General features: G+C 42.0%; 1 long non-coding RNA gene across 2 annotated transcripts in view; it reads right to left on the bottom strand.

Moving 5' to 3' along the window:
• Window positions 1-13,901: 13,901 nt before the first annotated feature.
• The window catches only part of LOC114216824 (uncharacterized), a 65,294-nt gene continuing 60,323 nt past the window's right edge, over window positions 13,902-18,872 (bottom strand). The window contains exons 4-5 of one of the 2 annotated variants that reach the window (XR_003610842.2): window positions 16,929-17,133; window positions 13,902-14,380 (exon numbers count right to left, since the gene is read on the bottom strand). This is a non-coding gene — a long non-coding RNA (uncharacterized LOC114216824). The remainder of the gene's footprint in view (window positions 14,381-16,928; window positions 17,134-18,872) is intronic. The other variant, XR_015769521.1, reaches the window with a different exon arrangement.

The following is an 18,872-nucleotide window of genomic DNA, read 5'->3' as shown; positions in this document are numbered from 1 at the left end:
CACACTTAGAGGTTCCCAGCTTGCAAGGACACACTGGAAAGTTGAAACCAGGCCTTCTGACCATATATCCTGTGACTGTCCGTTATACCCCTGTCCCACCATACTTTCTGTGACAGTACCAAATTATCCTGAACGAGGCAAAGATCATGTGACCTGCTGAATTCTAGGGAGTTGGATGGGGCAGAAGGCCACCCCCAAAACCCTGAAGGCAGGTCCTCTAGCCCAGTTTAAGCCTGACTCAGAAGGACACTTTTGTAGAGATCTTATAAGTCCTGATATTAATAATGTCTCTTTACAACCTAGATTAGGAGGACGGGTTTTCTGCTACTAGCAAGTTTAGAGTTCTTGCCATTCTTTGATACCCCAAATGGATCTCAGGGCCTCATGCCTTATGTTGTGTGTGTGTGTGTGTGTGTGTGTGTGTGTGTGTGTGTGTGTGTGTATCTCCTAAATTACTAGATTGTGCAACATATGTTCCTCTTTCTTCTTTTCCCATCTATACACATGTTCCTAGGGCTGCTAAAAGCCGTAACTGCCCCCAAGCAAATTTTCCCAGGCCTAACAGCAGCTGGCTCCCCATAAGTGGTTAGCTGAGAGTGAAACCAACCACAGGAAATGATCATACAAAAGTTACACCCTTCTCAGCTCTCAGACCTCAAGGAGATCATGGTGGAGATTGGGAGCAGGGCAGAACCCAAAATTAACTATCTGAATTCACTCCAAATCTATTTGATTATCAAGGCATGTTATAGTTAATATTATTGGGCCTCTGAATCATCAGGACCCTGAAACCATAGTATAACAAGATTTCTCTGTGCTCCTCACCTCTAATTTAAAACATTTCTGTTTATCTTACCCCAAACCTCTTAGTAATGGCTCCAAACCAATCTTGGAAAGGTATTCCATCCTGCTATGCCTGCATTTCTTCCCCAGCTTGCTCCTACCGCAACACAGAACCACTCTTCTCCCAGCCCCAAAGAGCAGCATTTCTTCTCATCCTAAACCCCACCCACGATCATCTTCTGGATGGTTACATGGGGTGTTCCTTAGCATTCTGGAAACTTTCTGAGTATTAAGCTTTTCAGAATAGGTCAGAATCTTATAGCATGTGAAATTTGAATATGTGGAAAGATTTTGTTTTCAAGTACATTTTGGCCTCAAAGAGGAAAAGGATGTTTGTTAAAATGCTTAGTTATTCATAATAATTTATTTTTTCCAGCAAGATAATTTAAACTTGACCACTCTTCCATTTATTAGTAGATTTAGAGCAGTGTCCTCTCTCCCTCTCTTACCTACTCTCTTTTCTCCTTTCTAAAAGATATGTATTAATCATAATTTCCAGACCTGGTTACCTCAGAAGCAGGTTAGTGGAACTCTTCAACTGTTCAATTGCTCTCTGTTTCTGAAGGCAAATAATCAGAACATCTATGTCTACAGCCGTCTTGGAGAAAGACAAGATACTGAAGACGTTATATTAAATTACATTGTGGTTCTAAGTTAAACTGTCTGAGAACTGACTTCCTCGACAGCTCTGATTCAGGCCTCCCAAAATGTCGTACACTATGACTCATGCTTCCTTCTGGAAATGACAAAACTTCCTCACCACCCTGATCTCAGCTGCCTGCTTTTGGTTGTCTGTGCTCTCAGGAAGGGATTTAGTTATATGTTACATTTTTTCCATGATGGGCAAGGAAACCCATCTTTTGTTTTTCCAAAGGGAGAAACACACACACACACACACACACACACAGAATGACACACTGAAAATTCTGAAAATTAATACCAGGCAGAGAATCAATACCATCCCATCCCCACCCTCCACACCCTGGAAAATAAATACATGATTTAAGAAGAGGGGACTGACTTTTTAAGCGTTTGTGTCTCAAAGCTTTTTTTAAAATGTTCAGTTTTCTAAGGAAAGAAATGTATAGCAACTTTGCAAAGCTAATATTTTATTACTCAAGGTGGTCTTAAAGAGCTTGGATTTGTAGGTAGCTAAAAATGAGTGCCGAGCAGCACTGATACATTGCCCAGGGAGACTGCATTCCCTGTGTCTCTAAAGAAATGTTTGTGGGAAGAGCCAATTTGGGGCAGAAGAGAAGAGAGGAGAAGGAAGGATGAAGAGACAGAAAAGATATTATTGCCAATATTTTGTCTTTCTGAAAGGTGCCCTAGGCTGTCGCATAGCAGCCCCAAGTATAAATGTGTAACAACTTGTATATTATAATGTATAACCCAGCACTCATTAAAAAATACTGTTTACTCGAGTGAAAAGGCACCCAGAATATTAACTCGATATAAACTGAATGGGAAGTCATCAGAGAGGGAGAAAAACCATGAAAGACTCTTAAATATAGGAAACAAACTGAGGGTTGCCGGAGGGGAAGTGGGTGGGGGGAAGGGGCAACTGGGTGATGGGCATTAAGGAGGGCACATGATGTGATGAGCACTGGGTGTTGTATGCAACCGATGCATTATTGAACTCTACCTCTGAAGCTAATGACGTACTATCTGTTGGTTAATTGAATTTAAACTAAAAAAATCATTTACCATATGGTCAATAAAGATTTATTTTGAGGGTAAGAATTTTGAGATCAGAAACTTAAACATTTTTCTATTTTCCAGCTATGTTAAGCTGAAATTTTTATGAATGCTTTATATATATAAAATATATATGACATATATATGTCTTATGCTTATATATATATGACATATATATGCCTCTCTCTATATATATAGTGTATGAAATAAAGAAGAGCATGCATATCTATTTACATAGCCTTATATTTGTTCTCCGAGAGGTTTTTTTGGGGTTTTTTTGTTTTTTTGTTTTTTTTAAAGATTTTATTTATTTGACAGAGAGAGAAACAGCGAGAGAGGGAACACAAGCAGGGGGAGTGGGAGAGGGAGAAGCCGGCTTCCCGCCGAGCAGGGAGCCCGATGCGGGGCTTGATCCCAGGACCCTGAGATCATGACCTGAGCCGAAGGCAGTCACTTAACCAACTGAGCCACCCAGGCACCCCTCTCTGAGAGTTTTCATACATGATGATGAAGGAGAAAATTGCCCTATCTACTCCATCTTTTTTTTTTTTTTCATTCCTCGCAAGAAGACAATGGCTGCCAGTCCTGAGTTATATTCCCCGGTCCACTACCGGGTTATTGTAAGCTAGTAATTTAACTGAAAATGGGAAAAGGGATCAGATGACTTCTGAAGACCCTTCCAATTTTGAAGTTCAATGGTCCCAAGTTTTTTGACTCCAGCCATGGGATTTCTCTTCCTTTCAAAGGAGACACCAAGAGTGTATTAGATGTATTGCCTGTTCTTACTGACAGTTCTTGACTGTGACCCGGAGGCCCCAGTAGCTCTGCCAAGCCCCAAGTCCTAGGAGATAGAGCCCAAGAATAGGGCACTCACCCACCCCACCCATTCTGGACCCCCTCTCCACTGGCAGATCAGCTGGCCCCTGGCCTGATTCTGAGAGGAGTGAAGAGGTCTGTCAGGACCTATGGAAGGATTCTTATGCTCTTTCCTGATCATTACTGATTTGCATTTCTTTCAGATGATTTTATGAATAGCTAGGAGAAAACTCCATTCATGTCACACACATCTATGAGTGCTTGTTGCATGCTTAAATCACTGGGAATGAGACAGACTTGGGCAAGCCCTTGACCTACATGAGCCTATGAGCAACTGTGCAATTGTGCTTTAGATCAAAGAGGTAAAGGGATCAAAAATCGTTCCTTATCAACCAACATTGGCCTCTGAAGTTTCACTCGTAATGATTCCTTTTTGGTCTTATAAGTTTCTTGGACTTTGAGAGTGCTCTATTAGAATTTTTTATTTTATTTTTTTAAGATTTATTAATTTATTTGAGAGAGAGAACACAAGCAGGGGGGTGGCTGGCAGAGGCAGAGCGAGAAGCAGGCTCCCCACTGAGCAGGGACTCGATCCCAGGACCCCAAGATCATGACCTGGGCAGAAGGCAGACACTTAACCGACTGAGCCACCCAGGTGCACCTCTATTAGAATTTTTTAAAGTACTTGGAAGGAGGGAGAAGCCCACCTTATGGCCCTGAAGGGATGAGATAAAAAGGAGGAAGAGCTGGGAAGGGATAACGAAACTCAGAGAGAGACAGGTGTAATTAACAAGGGGGGGGCATGGATCCCAAGAGGTCAATGCTTATAGAAAACAAAAATTTCAAATTAATACATTAAACTAAGATCTGTATTCTGATGGTAGTCTATTATCAGTTGGTAGGCTAGCCGACTAACACTGAACCCCTGTCATGTTCCAGGCACTGTTCTAGGTGCTGGAGATACATCAATGAACATGATTACACTGCTAAATGAAAGGAGCTTAAAATCTACAGAGAAGGAGAAAGGCAGGAAGAGAAAAGGAAGGTAATTTCAGAGCCTAATAATGACCAGCAAGGAAGGGAGTAAAAGAAGACACTTGTGCAGGGTGTGACTGGGGAGGATAGAAGTGGCTGCGGTGGTCAGAGAAGAATTTTCTAGGATGCAGTATTTGAGCTAAGGCCTGAATAATGAGATACATGTACCCTTCTAAATATTTAGGGGAAGAGTTCCAAGTTAAAAGAACAGCAAATGCAAAGACTCTCACAGCCTGCTTAAGGATCCGAAAGAAGGCTGGTGTGATCAGAACGCAGTGGACAAGGGGAGATGAGGCGGGGGAGGTAGCAGGGCCCAGCTCATGCAGGGTCAACTGATGTCCTAATAATAATAATAGTTATTGTATATAGTTATAATATATATGGTTATATAACATATAACCCTATATATGGTTAATATATAGGAATAACTATATAAAACTATTATTATATAATAATACATTATTATTCGGTAAGCATTTATGCACCCTTGCACCATGCTAACCACTTTCTGTGGACTGGCTTCTTAACACATCGAGTTCATGAGGTTGGTCACATAACCAATGCTTCGTGCTAGAGCTGGGGCATGAGCCCCCCTGGGTCTGACCCCAAAACTCGTTCCAGTTCTCAAATGGTTTACTCTATTGCTATACCAAGGAAATAGGTGTCCTCAAATACCTGGTTGTACACACATAAAGTGAAGCACGCCTAGTATCATTATCCGACTTAAAGTCGAGAAGACACGATGAAAGGGGACACTCTAAAAGTCTAAGTAAGAGGGGCGCCTGGGTAGCTCAGTCGGTTAAACATCTGCCTTCCACTCCGGTCATGATCCCAGGGTCCTGGGATCAGCCCCACATCAGGCTCCCTGCTCAGCGGGGAGTCTGCTTCTCCCTCTCCCTCTGCCCAACCCTCCCCACCTCGCTCCGGCACGCACACGCGCTCTTTCTCTCTCAAATAAATAAAATCTCTTAAAAATAAATACATAAAAAATAAAAGTCTAAGTAAGCGTGGAGAGCAGAGCCTGCGAATACAGCTGCTGTGTGGCTGCTTTGTCTACTTTCTATGGAAAAGAATGTCATTTCCCTTCCTTTATCTACCCTCAACTCCCACTCTGCCCAGTGCTACCCGATATGGTGCCAAACTCACTCCAACATTTCTTTAGGGTATGCCTCCTGAGAGAGGCACTGGAGAAAGGTGAGAAATATGCTAGCAGAGCATCAAGAGCCCATGTTCCAGACTTATTCCTGCCTTGCTCACACTGGAGGGTTGTTGGAGTTAATCGTTTTGTTCTTTGGGCTTCTGTTTCTCCATATGTAAAACAAGACTGACCCTACATGGGGAAACATAACAGTAGGCAAAGGTAACTCAGGAGTCCCCAGAAGGTGCCATAAACTTGATACTTTACTTTTTTAAAAGATTTTATTTTTTAAGTAATCTCTATACCCAATATGGGGCTTGAACTCAAAACCCCGAGATCAAGAGTTGCATACGCCACCAGCTGAGCCAGCCAGGCACCCCTAAACTTGATGCTTTAAAAGAAATCATGTTTACTTGCTAAACTGTCATCCCCTAGAGCCCACTGAAATTTGTAGTGTAGTGAAGTTTGGTAGGCAGTGTAATGGCCGCCAAAGATGCCCACATCCCAATCTCGGGAACCTGTGAATGTGGTATCTTACATGGCAAAAGGGGGTCTACAGATGTTATTAAATTAAATCTCTTGAGATGGGGAGATTATGGATTATCCAGGTGGGTCCAATGTAGTTGCAAGCATCCTTATAAGACAGAGACAGGAGTTAGTGCCCGAGTGAGTTGATAGGAATAGGACTCAACCCACCATTGCTGGCTTTGAAGATGGAGGAAGGGGCCATGAGCCAAGGAATGCAAGGACCCTCTAGAATCACCAGAAAGGGCAAGGGAATGGATTCTGCCTTCAGAGCCTCCAAAAGGAACCATCCCTGCTGACACCTCGACTTTAGTCCAATTACACTGATTTTGGACTTTTGACCTCCAGAACTGTAAGATAATAAGTTAGTATTATTTTTTTTAAAGATCTCTCATTTTATTTGCGAGAGAGAGAGAGAGAGAGAGAGCACAGCAGGGAGGGGCAGAGAGAGAATCTTAAGCAGACTCTGCACTAAGCATGGAGCCCAAGATGGGGCTGAATCTCAAGCCCCTGAGATCACAACCTGAGCTGAAACCAAGAGTACGTCACTCAACCAAATGCACCACCCAGGTGCCCCAACCAATTCATATTGTTTGGGGCCACTAAGTTTGTAGTAATTTGTGGCAATAGGAAATTCATTCAGTTGGCCTGACCTTTGGCAACGCATGCTAGTGTTAATGTTAACTCTTCGGCCTAAGGTCTCAGTGAAAATTCTAAGGAGAGTTTCCAGTTTGTGCCTCATGACCTGGTTCCTTAAATTTGTGAGCAGTGTTCTACATCATTTCATTCAGACACTAAAGAATCTTCTTCTCCCACACACTCACTCCTCTTATTTTGACTTCTTCTACAATATCGGGTTGGTATTTGTCACTTCTTATTTCATAGGACACTGTTCTGCAAAGGAAAAAAATAACAAAATCGAAAACCAAATCTAGCAGTATGCAAAGGCCTTTGAGTTCTCTTTTAAAGAGACATGTGCTATATACCGGCACCATATCTCTTTTGTGAGGGGTGTGGCTCAAGATGGCCACTTTTCCCTTTACCCGATGAATGGAATTCTGTGAAAGCACAAAATATTCTTTGTATTCCAGAACCACTTGCCACGTATGCTAACAGATCTCACAGCACTCATTCTCTCACTGAATGCAACGAGAGCTGCGAGGGCTTCAAAGGTGGAGTTGTAGCCTCCTAGGTTTGAGAGGGATCTTAAAGATCATCTAATTCCACCTGTCATTAGAGCAAGCATCTCAGAATTGGGATATAGTGGGGATCAGTCCTTGGCTAAATTAAACTGGGTCCTCTCTGGGTCCCTGTAAATGTTCACGTGTCCATAAAATGAATATAGAAATGTCCTTTCCTGGTGCTACTCTGAAGATGTGAGCAATAGGCCTCTTGGTCTATTTCTGTAAGAGAAACTGGGCTGCCCAACTTCTGAGGCTGGGTATGTGTTCTATTTCCCCTTAGCTTGAGCTATGCCAACATTTACTGAAGCTTTGAAGCTACTATCACTACAGAAGCCAACCAAGTAGATGAGATATTAATATTCTTAGAAGAGATAATTAAATGATTTGAGAGTAATTATCTATATCAAATGAAGATTCTGGGAGAAATACACACTGAAGATTTCCTTCTAACCAAACACTGAGTAACAGCCACTGTGGTTTAAGATACTGTAAGTTCTTTTTCAGTTTTTTGAGTTTAGTAGAGTAACAATCGTGGGGCGCTTTTTTTTTTTTTTAAGAGAGGAAACCTTTTGTTTTCAAGTTAAATAATGGACTAAATTGCCTTCATAAGCTTAAAAAAATCTTTTAAAAGGATGACCCTGGAAGATTGATATAATTTTCCCTTCTCTCATAACATAACCTTGAATTACAAAATCCCATTGAAACTTCTCTTTTCTTTGAAACAAATGAGCAGCAGGAAAGTGAAACTAAAACACAGGTGTAAATATGGAGCTTTTCTAGGAGTGCAAGAAAGTCTGCATATGTACAGTTTCTAAGTATTACAAATATTTCAATAGATCTTTTTGGAAAGTTCAACACAAAGAACATCTTAATCAAATGCTCTCTGTATTTGCTTTGCTCTTCTTGGTTCTCTATAATTAGAATGCAGCAAACATGATTTTTTTAGTGAATTCCTGCCTTGTAAACCAATGATATTAATGATGTTTTCTAGTGATCCTTTTTGTATCAAGTTGCTTAATAAAGATACTCTATCTTTTTAAATTTTCATTCATTATTTTTTGAAGATCTCCTATCTTTTAAGAGTTCGTAGTATATTGAGAAAACAATGGACACTCAGATGCTAAGTAACATTGTCTGCTCAATCCAGAGTTTTCTGCCAAATCCAGGAACCTTTTTTTTTTTTAAGGTTTTTAATTGGTTGAGATAGATTAAGCACGAAATTGAAAGGTCACTAAAAGTTCCCAAAACACTGAGATTTTCATGTAAGTGTAATTCCCTTCTGGAAGACATGGGGTGGGAGAAAGAGAACAGTTTGATTCTTTGCATGAATATCCTTAGGGGAGGGTGGAAGGTTGTTTGTGGGCCAAGGCCCTCTAAGATCAGAAATAACAGCATAAGGGCCAAAGACATACTTATATATAGCCTGCATGATGTGTTAAACATTTAAAATTACTTACCACGACTCAATGTCATAATCTGGATTTCCTGCTTCTCTTGAAGATCTGGTCCCCCAGGACCACATTTCCTCATGGCAGTTAGCAGGAGCTGCTACTGGCTACCCACTTTGGGTGGCCTCGACCAGGGCATGAGCTGGCCATCTCCCCAGTCCCCCTGGGCCAGCTTCACTGATTTGTACTACCTGTCTGACCCATGGACTTGTGGCTCTGTGAAACCAGCCTGGCGTGTGGAGAAGTCTGGCTGCTGCTTCTCTGGAAATTTGAGAGCCCTTATGTCCACTGACGGTTCTGCTTACTAGGATCCCTCTGTCTTCCACGTCCTGGGGGAGATGCATCTTGTCCTGAAAACCTCTTGAGAAAATTCCAGGAGGCTCTCAGGGAGACTGAAAGAATTGAGAGACCTCCTTGGTACGGAAGAATGCTCATTAAAACTATGAGTAGGTCCTAGTCTCCAGAAGTCTTTTATCTCTCCTCACTGTCAAGCCAAGACTGGCCATTAGACAAATTATGAAGTAGGTGAAGTGAATCTTTAGTATCCTTAATCTCTCTTTTTCTTCCCTGAGAGGAACTCACCCCTAACCAATCAGATGCCCTGTGCACTAACATGACCTGACTTCCACCCTACCAATGGCTTCTCGGGACTTCAGAGTCAAATCCAAAGTGCATACCATGGGCAACAAGGCCCTACATGAACTGGCCCCTGTCTACCTTTTCATCCTTATCTGCTACCACTCTCGCTCTCCATCACTGTGCTCTAGCCACACTGACGCTTTTGCTATTTCTCAGTCCAGTCCAAACAGGCTCCCATCTGAGGGCTCTCGGCCCTGCTATTCCCTAAGCCTGGAATGTTCCTCACATAGGCAGGGATATGGCTGACTTCCTTCCTGCATTTAGGCCTCTACTCAGATTTCACCTTCCCAGACTGGCATTTCCTGACAACCAGCATAAACAGCCCATTCTCCCATCACAGTCCATCTCTCCCTAGCCCCTCATCCTGCTTCATTTTCATATTTCTTATCACTAATCTAACACTCCAAAGGAAATCCTCACTTTGCGGGATAGTGGGAGACCATAAAAGTAGCTGGGCAAGCTGAAACCATGCAAAACATTCTTAATAATAAGTGGGGAAGGGGCGCCTGGGAGGCTCAGTCATTAAGCGTCTGCCTTCAGCTCAGGTCATGATCCCGGGGTCCTGGGATCGAGCCCCGCATCGGGGTCCCTGCTCCGCGGGAGCCTGCTTCTCCCTCTCCCACTCCCCCTGCTTGTGTTCCCGCTCTCGCTGTCTCTCTCTCTGTCAAATAAGTAAATAAAATCTTTAAAAAAATAATAATAAATGGGGGAAATTACGATTGCTCCATGAATGACCACTAAAATATTAAAAACTCTCCTATTGTTGGTTATAAACCTATAGAAAAATTTTTTAAAAACTCTAAGATGAACACTTATTTACTACACTGTAATTTAAAACATTAAGAATATTGAGAATTAACATGTTTTATTCTTGGGGTGCCTGGCTGGCTCAGTCAGTAGAGCACACAACTCTTGATCTTGGGGTCATGAGTTCAAGCCCCACGTTTGGTGTAGAGATTATTTTTTTTAAAGATTTTATTTATTCATTAGAGAGAGAGAGCACACAAGCAGGGGGAGAGGCAGAGGGAGAGGGAGAAGCAGGCTGCCCACTGAGCTGGGAGCCCGACGCGGGGCTCCATCCCAGGACTGGAGATCACAACTAAACCGAAGGCAGACTCCCAACCATCCAAGCCACCCAGGCACCCCTAGAGCTTACTTTTAAAAAATGTTTTAAATAAAATGTTAAGTTATTTTGTAGAAAACCTATCAGTTGAATGGATATTTCTCATAAGAAGATAGATTGCCAAAAGGCACATGAAAAGGTGCCCAACATCATTAACTGCTGTGGAAATACAAATCAAAACACAACAAGCTACCACTTCAAATCCATTAGGATGGCGGTTGTCAAAAAAAGAAAAAAAGAAAGAAAGAAAGAAAAGAAATAGAAAATAACAAGTGCTAGAGAGGGTGTGGAAAAATTGGAACTCTTGTGCATTGCTGGGGAGATGTAAAATGGTACAGCCACTGTGGGAGACAGCATAGCAGTTCCTCAAAAAAGTAAACATAGGATTATCCTATAATCCAGCAATCCCACTTCCACTTCTAGGTTTATACCAAAAAGAATGAAAAGCAGGGACTCGAGCAGGTATTTGCACACCGATATTCACAGCAGCATTATTCTTAACAGCCAAAAGGTGGAAACAACCCAATGGGATCAATAAAATGCGGTATATACACACAATGGAATATCATTCAGCCTTAAAACAGAAGTTCTGATGCATGCTACCACACGGATGAATCTTAAAAACATTATGCTATGGGAAATAAGTCAGACCCAAAAGGACAAATATTGTATAATGCCACTTAACCTGAATTACCCAGAATAGTCAAATTCATAAAGACAGAAGGTAAAACAGAGGCTACCAGGGGCGGGGTGGGGAAGCGGGAAAGGGGACTTAGTCTTAATGGGCACAGAGTTTCAGTTTGGGGTGATGAAAAAGTTCTTGAGATAGAGGGTGGTGATGGTAACACAACAATGTGAATGTGCTTAACGCCACTGAACTATACACTTAAAAATGATTAAAATGATAAACCTTATGGTATGTAGGTTTTACCACAACTTAAAAACGTATAAAGAGTAGTTTGAGCAGTGTTTGCTTCCTTCTTCCCACGGTAAAACTTAAGACAGGGAGACAACCTTATTGATAGTCCTTGGTGAACAGCCATACTCCTAAGTTTGGATCAGCTTCCAACCTTTTTCCCTTTGCATTTTCAGTGCCATGAAAAATCACTAAGAGTTCCTTTAATGTGAACTTTTTTGCTGGTGTGCTTTCCTCTGGGACACCCTCCTCTTTTTCATCATGAGCCACAATCACTTTATTCATTTAGCCTCCTAAATGTGCCTTTGCAAATGTCTGTCTGTCTCTCTCTCCCCAGCTGTAGTAGCAATAACCTCTCTGAAAGACCATCTAATAGGGTTTGAAAGTTGAAATAAAAAAAATAATAAAAAAATAAGATAAATTAAAAAAATAAAAGTTGAAATAACTCCATCGTCCACTGAAGGGACTAATGAAGTTGTGTTTGGTTATAAAAAGCAAATTCTCACATTTTCGGTTCAAGACAATCGGGGTGACGTAGAGCATTATCCAACAGCAGTAGTGCTTTTTTTAAAAAAAAAAAAAAGATCTTTTATTTATTTTAGAGAGAGTGAGAGAGTGAGCAAGGGGAAGTACATAAGGAGAGGGAGAGAGAATCTTCAAGCAGACTCCCGGCTGAGCACAGAGCCCATCATGGGGCTCAAGCCCAGGACCCCAAGATCATGACCTGAGCTGAAGTCAAGAGTCAAACACTTAACTGAATGAGCCACCCAGGGGCCCGAGCAGTAGTGCTTTAAAAGTTGAATGACCTTGCCTGTAGTATCTTTCTACCACTGGTAAATGAGAAGGCAGCACAACTACATGCTTTACTGTCCTTGTGTGACCTGAATAAAGATGAGCAGTGGGCAGTCACCGTCTGACTTTGAAAAGAAGAGATGTGATTGGGTCACTGACCATAACATGCACCTGTCACTTGGGGATCATAGCAACTGGTGGACTGGAGAGTAATTTATGCAATTACTCATAATTAATATAGGGTGGTGACTGAAATCTGAGCTATGTTGTTGGGGGACTGTTGTTAACTAAACCATGGTGACTGACATTCATGTATCTCAGAACAATGCAAAGTGAGGACTGTCTCTATTATGTATCCATTTATGTATTTGTTATGTTTCCCCCACTAGAATGTAACCTACACAGAATGGCCACTTCGCCTATTTTGTTTGCAGTTATATTCCCAATGCCTCGAACAAAGCCATAGCAGGGGCTCAACAAATACTTGTAGAAAAGATGGAAAGGAGGGGTGCCTGTCTGGCTCAGTCAGTTAAGCATCTGACTCTTGATTTCGGCTCAGGTCAGGCTCTCAGGGTCAGAGTCATGAGAGGGAGCCCTGCGCTCAGCAGGGAGTCTGCTTCTCCCTCTCCCTCTGCCCCTCCCCATTCCCCACTCTCTGTCTCTCACTCTCTCTCTCAAATAAATAAATAAAATTTTTTTTTAAAAGAAGGAAAGGAAAGAGAGAATGGAAGAAAGGAAGGAGGGAAGGCCAGAGGGAGGCAAAATCATTGAGTCCGATCAAGTACCCTGTGCATATATATATATATATATATATATATATATATATATATATAGTGCTCAGAGAGGCAAAATAACTTTCCCAAAGGCACCCAGCTCTCCAAGATTCTGCTTTAGAATCTGACATGTACCCACTAAAACACACTGTTCTTCTTCTCTCCCTCTCCTTCTCTCCAAACCTTCTTTTAGGCTCTACAGGCACATGAAGATGTAACTAACAACGTTGCAGGGGCCTTAATCACTTGACCTTTGAGGGGGGATTAGAGCCTTACCTCAGAAGGCCACAGCCCTGTGGGGGAAGGTGACATTAGGGTCTTCCCAGGCTCCGTCGTATCAGACCACAGAGGCTACTAGTTCTTAGTTTATGTCAAACTATTTGCATTTTCTTGCTTACATGTCCCAGTGTGGTTACATTCAGAGGGTACAGGATGCTGGGGTTTTTCTCTGAGTATCCCACTCCCCTGAAGTTAGGTTTCTAATTGACTCATGGGGTTCCAGTGTCCCAGAGCAGATGGGGCAGCCTGGCCAACTCAGAGAGTGAGAGACTGACTTCAGATGAAAAACTTCTGTTTCTGTGACTAAGGACTTAGTCAGCTACCTGGTTTAGGATGTACTATTTGTCAGAAAGTAGATGTGGAGGAAATATCACTCATTCTGGCTAGAGGGATGGTTTTCAGTGCATTTTTTACTCATGAAATTAAAAAAGAACAGGGTGCCAGTTTAACCTTGTGGTTGAGGTTACGAATGAGAAAGGAAGCTTAAATTGCCCAGGGAGGCCATCCCCTTAGTCAGAGTTTCAGAGCATTCCAGCCTCTTATGTCAACTAAAGCATATTGAGCTTCAATAAAATACCAGAAGGCAAACAGTGTTCTGTTTGGAGATTCTTTATAAGGATAAAATTACTTAAGTAATTAATTGGAAATAACCTTAGCTGATCTTGTCTAAATTTCTAAATCCAAGCTCTACATCAACAATTAAGTATAGGTTTTCTTTAATTTTCAGATCCTTTGCTTTTTTTTTTTTTTCTTCCCATCTTCATCTTCCTCCCTTTCTCCTCTACCCTCAGATCACCATACTTGGGACCTCCCACTAGTGGTCTGAACCTTAGAAAAAAACCACGCTTGACTCCTCAAGGGAGAATTGCAGGGGGTCAGTGGTATCCGAGCCTCTTCTTATTAGATGTTCTTGCAGAAAGTTTGGTGAAAAGAATTAGTTGGCTAGAAGTAGTCTTGGGTTTGGTACGTTTCCAAAATCTGTGCTTTTCCTGGTTGTCATTAGCATAAATATTTGAGAGTCAACAACTGAAAGAATTTGAAAAACGTATTGACTGAAGATTTTTGTCACAGACACTCCATTTCAGCTGGCATCTTTCACTCTTTAAAAGGTCTCTCATTTTAAATAGCACTTTCTTCTTTTGTCCTATTGAATTTCAATTATGTGCGATTCCTGTAGGGAGACACAAAGATGGATATGACACATTTCCTACCCTTGCAGCTGAAACACATGCAAGGAGATAAGATTCAGCCTCGCCAAAAGCTAAACAAGAACACAGGGCTAAAATAATAGTATGAGAAAATATTGAACGAGAAAGGGATCAGGGAGGCCCCGTCTAATTTTCAGGTTCCATCGCAGAAGGAATAGGCCAAAGGAGGCCCGAGGAAAGAAGAACACCTTGGGGGTTGTGGTCAAGAGAGGAGGTGAGGATGGAGAGGAGAATTCAGATCAGAGATTCTTCTGGAAGGAGCTGGAAGACAAAGTTGCAGGGGATGGTATTTTAGGTGAAGCGTATGTGGGCCAACAGGGCCATCACATGACATTGTGCAATACACAACTCAGGGGGCTGCCATTGACGTCATATTCTCTATGCAGGACACAATCGGTGTGTTCAGGGTGGCCATCCTAGGGCAAAAATTGAAGACATATCCCGTACAAAAACCTCTTGTGGGGATAAGAAGTAGACACGCTATCATGATGTAAGTCCTCAGAGGCCAGGGCCTGGGTCTTATTTGTTCAGGGTCTTCGGGGCTTTGTACCATGTCTGGCGAATATGAGGTATTTGATACGGGCTTCCCAAATGAATGAACTATCCCGCAACCTTGTCCAAATCCCACTAGCTGGACGGTGCAAATCGGGGTGGGATCACAAAATAGCGATCACCTGTATTTCTTTTATAACTCTGGAAAATGTCCTCAGCCCCGGAGCCGTCTCCCTTCCAAGTCACTGCAGCCACTTCTAGGACCTCAAAAGGGTGTTTTACATGTGCTTGTGCCCTGTACTCTCCTATTCTTCCATTCTGTTCTTTATCCAGTGTTTTGAAAGGAGAAGCACCCCAGTCATGCCCACTCTGCAGAGCCACCACCCCCTCTGTGAATATGGTGTATCTGCCCAGGCTTTTTATCTCCAGTGCACCCAAAGCCACTATGGTGGAGGCCATGTTGGCATCATGGTCCCTTCTGACTCCTGGGATTGAGGACTTATTAATTCTATGGAGAAATGGGGAGAGCGGCCCTTTGCCCTCCGGGGTCATACACATAGACACGAAGTTATGTTGCGTGCCTCATGTCGCACACAGCATCCTTAAAACAATGTCTTCAGCTTCTATCTGCCTCAACACTGAGCAGAAGATGAACACCATGCAGCCCTAGCTACCCACCATGCCCATCTTTCTGCTCTCACAAAAGAATACGCACTGGAAAGTGGGGGGGCGGGGTGTATGAGAACATGACATATTTTAGTTTGGCTGGAGCAAAAGGCACGTCCAGGTGAACAAGGGAGAAAGTTGGCCCCAACAGAAACTGAATTAAACAGTGATAATGAATGAGAATGAACCCCTAAACACTAGTGGAAAACCATTTAAAAGTTATTTGAGGAGGAGCCATAGCTTTATCATTAAGTATGGAGAAAAACATTATTATGACTGCTTAAAGATATAATGAAGTGTAGGCAGAATAGGACAGTGGAGTTACACAGGCCTAGGTTCGAGTCTCAGGGACCTTGGTTAGGTCATTTAACCTCAGGGACTCTTAGTTTCCTCATCTGTAAAATAGACATACCCATGTCTCATGATCTTTTATGAGAATAATGTTCATTAAATGCCTAGCACAAAACCTGGCACATAGTAAATACCTAAGACAATGGTCGCAAAAAGTAGTGTATTAAAAGGTATTCTCACTTCTAGGGTAATCACGCATCAGGGACCCCCAAAGGTAGCCAAACAATAAATAAACAAAATCATAGAGGAGACCGATGGCCCTGATATTAACTAGGGAACCAGTTTGGTTAATTAATTCACAACCTGGTGGTAGCACCTGTTTTTCTTCCATAAACCCCAAGAGGAGGGAAGGTGGGGAGTGACTGGTGGTAGAAGATTAAGGATCAGTAGCAGTTTGGGACAAGGGTGGTGATCTTTTGAGTGGAAACTCCTTGTCCCGAACCTTCTGCACCATACCCTTAAGGTGACTCCTCGTTACCCAGAGTTTACTTTGGATACAAAATGACTCAAGGCTGTTACTCCACGGGGCATTCTGTGCATTTCAACCAAAGAGTTCATGTGGAAGCTGGGCACTGGGCATCTATCTCTAGGTGTGGCTTATATCTGCTCATCCACCATCTTTTTTAAGCACTCTTTTCCCTGAATCCAGAAAGCCATGGATTCCAGAACAGTTTCCACTTCCCAAGAATATTTAAGCTCTTTGAAGGTCAACTTCTACCTTATCAAATACCCTGCAATTATTCTAGAATGGGTGACAACACTCTCTTTCCAGGATTGTGTTTGCAAGCCCAGAGGTTCCTGAAGAGACTTGACAATGGCCTATTTTCTACCTGCTGGCATTGCTTCCAGTGATAGAAAGAAGAAAACTTATTTTAAAATGCGTGTTTGCAAATCTTGGCCATTTTGTAATCCGTGGTGCCTTTAAGAATCATTCATATCAGGTGGCACCAGAGGAAGACGTTTCTTGATGTTGTCTACTTCCCTGAAAGACACAAAACCCACCAAATCTTGTCTCAGTGATCACAGTGTGGGATATCTGACTCCGGAATAGAGTAATAAGACCATGCCAGGTCCGGGGGGACTGGATTAAGATTTAGGGAACTGGTTCTCCATTCTCTCCACACACATCTTGTAGCTTTGGAGAAGGGAGTTTCCAGGAGCCTTCTCACAGCATATGACACCGACTGCTCATCTTGGACCAGGAGAGCTAAGGAAACAAAGAACTTGATAAGAGCTTCAGACTAACAAAGTTGCCCACCAGTGATGCTCAAACATGTAGTCCTCATGAATACAAATGTGAGAGCCAATATTTCTGACATTTCAGGAGCCTGGGAAATGCCAGTGGCTTTTGACTCTCTGAGGCAGGGCTTCCTCTGAGGAAGTGCTCCTGAAGCGACAAGTGTTTTCTTTTCCACTGCCTGAAGGTCAAACCAAATCACTTCTTCCTCAAGTAGATCTCACTTTCACAGTCTCATAAAATGGCCGAGTTAGAATGTGTCTTGGTTGATGAAGTCAGTTGAGGGTGTGAAGCTGACTCAGGCTTACCCGAGTTCCCCTGTTTATTCAGTACCAGAAATATTTGAATCAGAGCTGACCTTAAAATAGCAACTCTTTGAAAAAGGGCTCAGTACTGACTCCTGAGAACCTCCTGTAGCCTCCCGTCTTACTTTTACATTCCAGGGATCACTGCTTAGAAAGTCTATGATGATATATCCCTCATGTCTGATATTTTCATTTTCACTGATGAACCTTATTATGCCACATAAAATTCTAAAATTCATGAGGGCTAATGAGAATACCTTAAGTCCCTTTGCTCCCTGAGAGAATGTTATGGCAGATTATTTTTTTCTCAGTTGAAGCGTTTTGTTTTTAAAAAATTATTTTATTGAGGGGCGCCTCGCTGGCTCAGTCGGTAGAGCATGGGACTCTTGTGCTCAGGGTCATGAGGTCAAGCCCCACATTAGGCATAGAGCTTACTTTAAAAAGAAAGAAAAAAAGAAAAGAAAGAAAGAAAGAAAGAAAGAAAGAGAGAGAGAGAGAGAGAGAGAAAGATGATTTGATATTTTTATGCATTACAAAATTATCTCCATGATAAGTCTAGTTACCATCTGTACCATACAAAGTTATTACAATCTTGTTGCTATGTTTCTTATGCTGTACATCCCCATGACTTATTTACCTTATAAGTGGAAGTTTTTACCTCTTAATCCCCTTCACCTATTTTGCCCATCCCCCAATCCCTCCCGCCTCTGGTAACCAACAGTTTGTTTCCTGTATCTATGGGTGTTTCTGTCTTGTTTGTTCATTGGTTGTGTTTTTTAGATTCCAGATATGAGTGAAATCATATGGTATTTGTCTTTCTCTGATTTATTCCACTTATCATAATATCCTCTAGGTCCATCCATGTTGTAGCAAATGGCAAAATTTCCTTCTTTCTATGGCTCAGTAATATTCCATTGTCTATATATACCACACTTTCTTTGTCCATCTACCTACTGATGGACACCTAGGTTGTTTCCATGTCCTGGCTATTGTAAATAACACTGCAATGAACATAGTGGGGCATATATCTCTTTGAATTAGTGTTTTTGTTTTCTTCAGATAAATACCCAGAAGCGGAACTACTAGATAGTATGGTAGTTCTATTTTTAAATTTTTGAGGAACCTCTATATTGTTTTCCAGAGTGGCTGCACCAATTTATATTCTTGCCAGCAATGCACAAGGATTCTCTTTTCTCCACACCTGGGGTTTTTTGTCTTTTTTTTATAATAGCCAATCTGACAGGTTTGTAAGTGGTGTTTCACTATGGCTTTGATTTGCATTTGCCTGATGATTAGTGATGTGGAGCATCTTTTTAGGTACCTGTTGGCCACCTGTGTCTTCTTTGGAAAAATGTCTGTTCAAGTCCTCTGCCCATGTTTTAATCAGGTTGTTTGGTTTTCTTT

Source organism: Eumetopias jubatus, unplaced genomic scaffold, assembly GCF_037043125.1.
Source record: "Eumetopias jubatus isolate StellerSeaLion01/CBP00866 unplaced genomic scaffold, mEumJub1_p1.0 scaffold_11, whole genome shotgun sequence".
In the NCBI taxonomy this organism is placed as follows: domain Eukaryota; kingdom Metazoa; phylum Chordata; class Mammalia; order Carnivora; family Otariidae; genus Eumetopias; species Eumetopias jubatus.
This window is presented reverse-complemented; position numbering and strand designations above follow the sequence as displayed.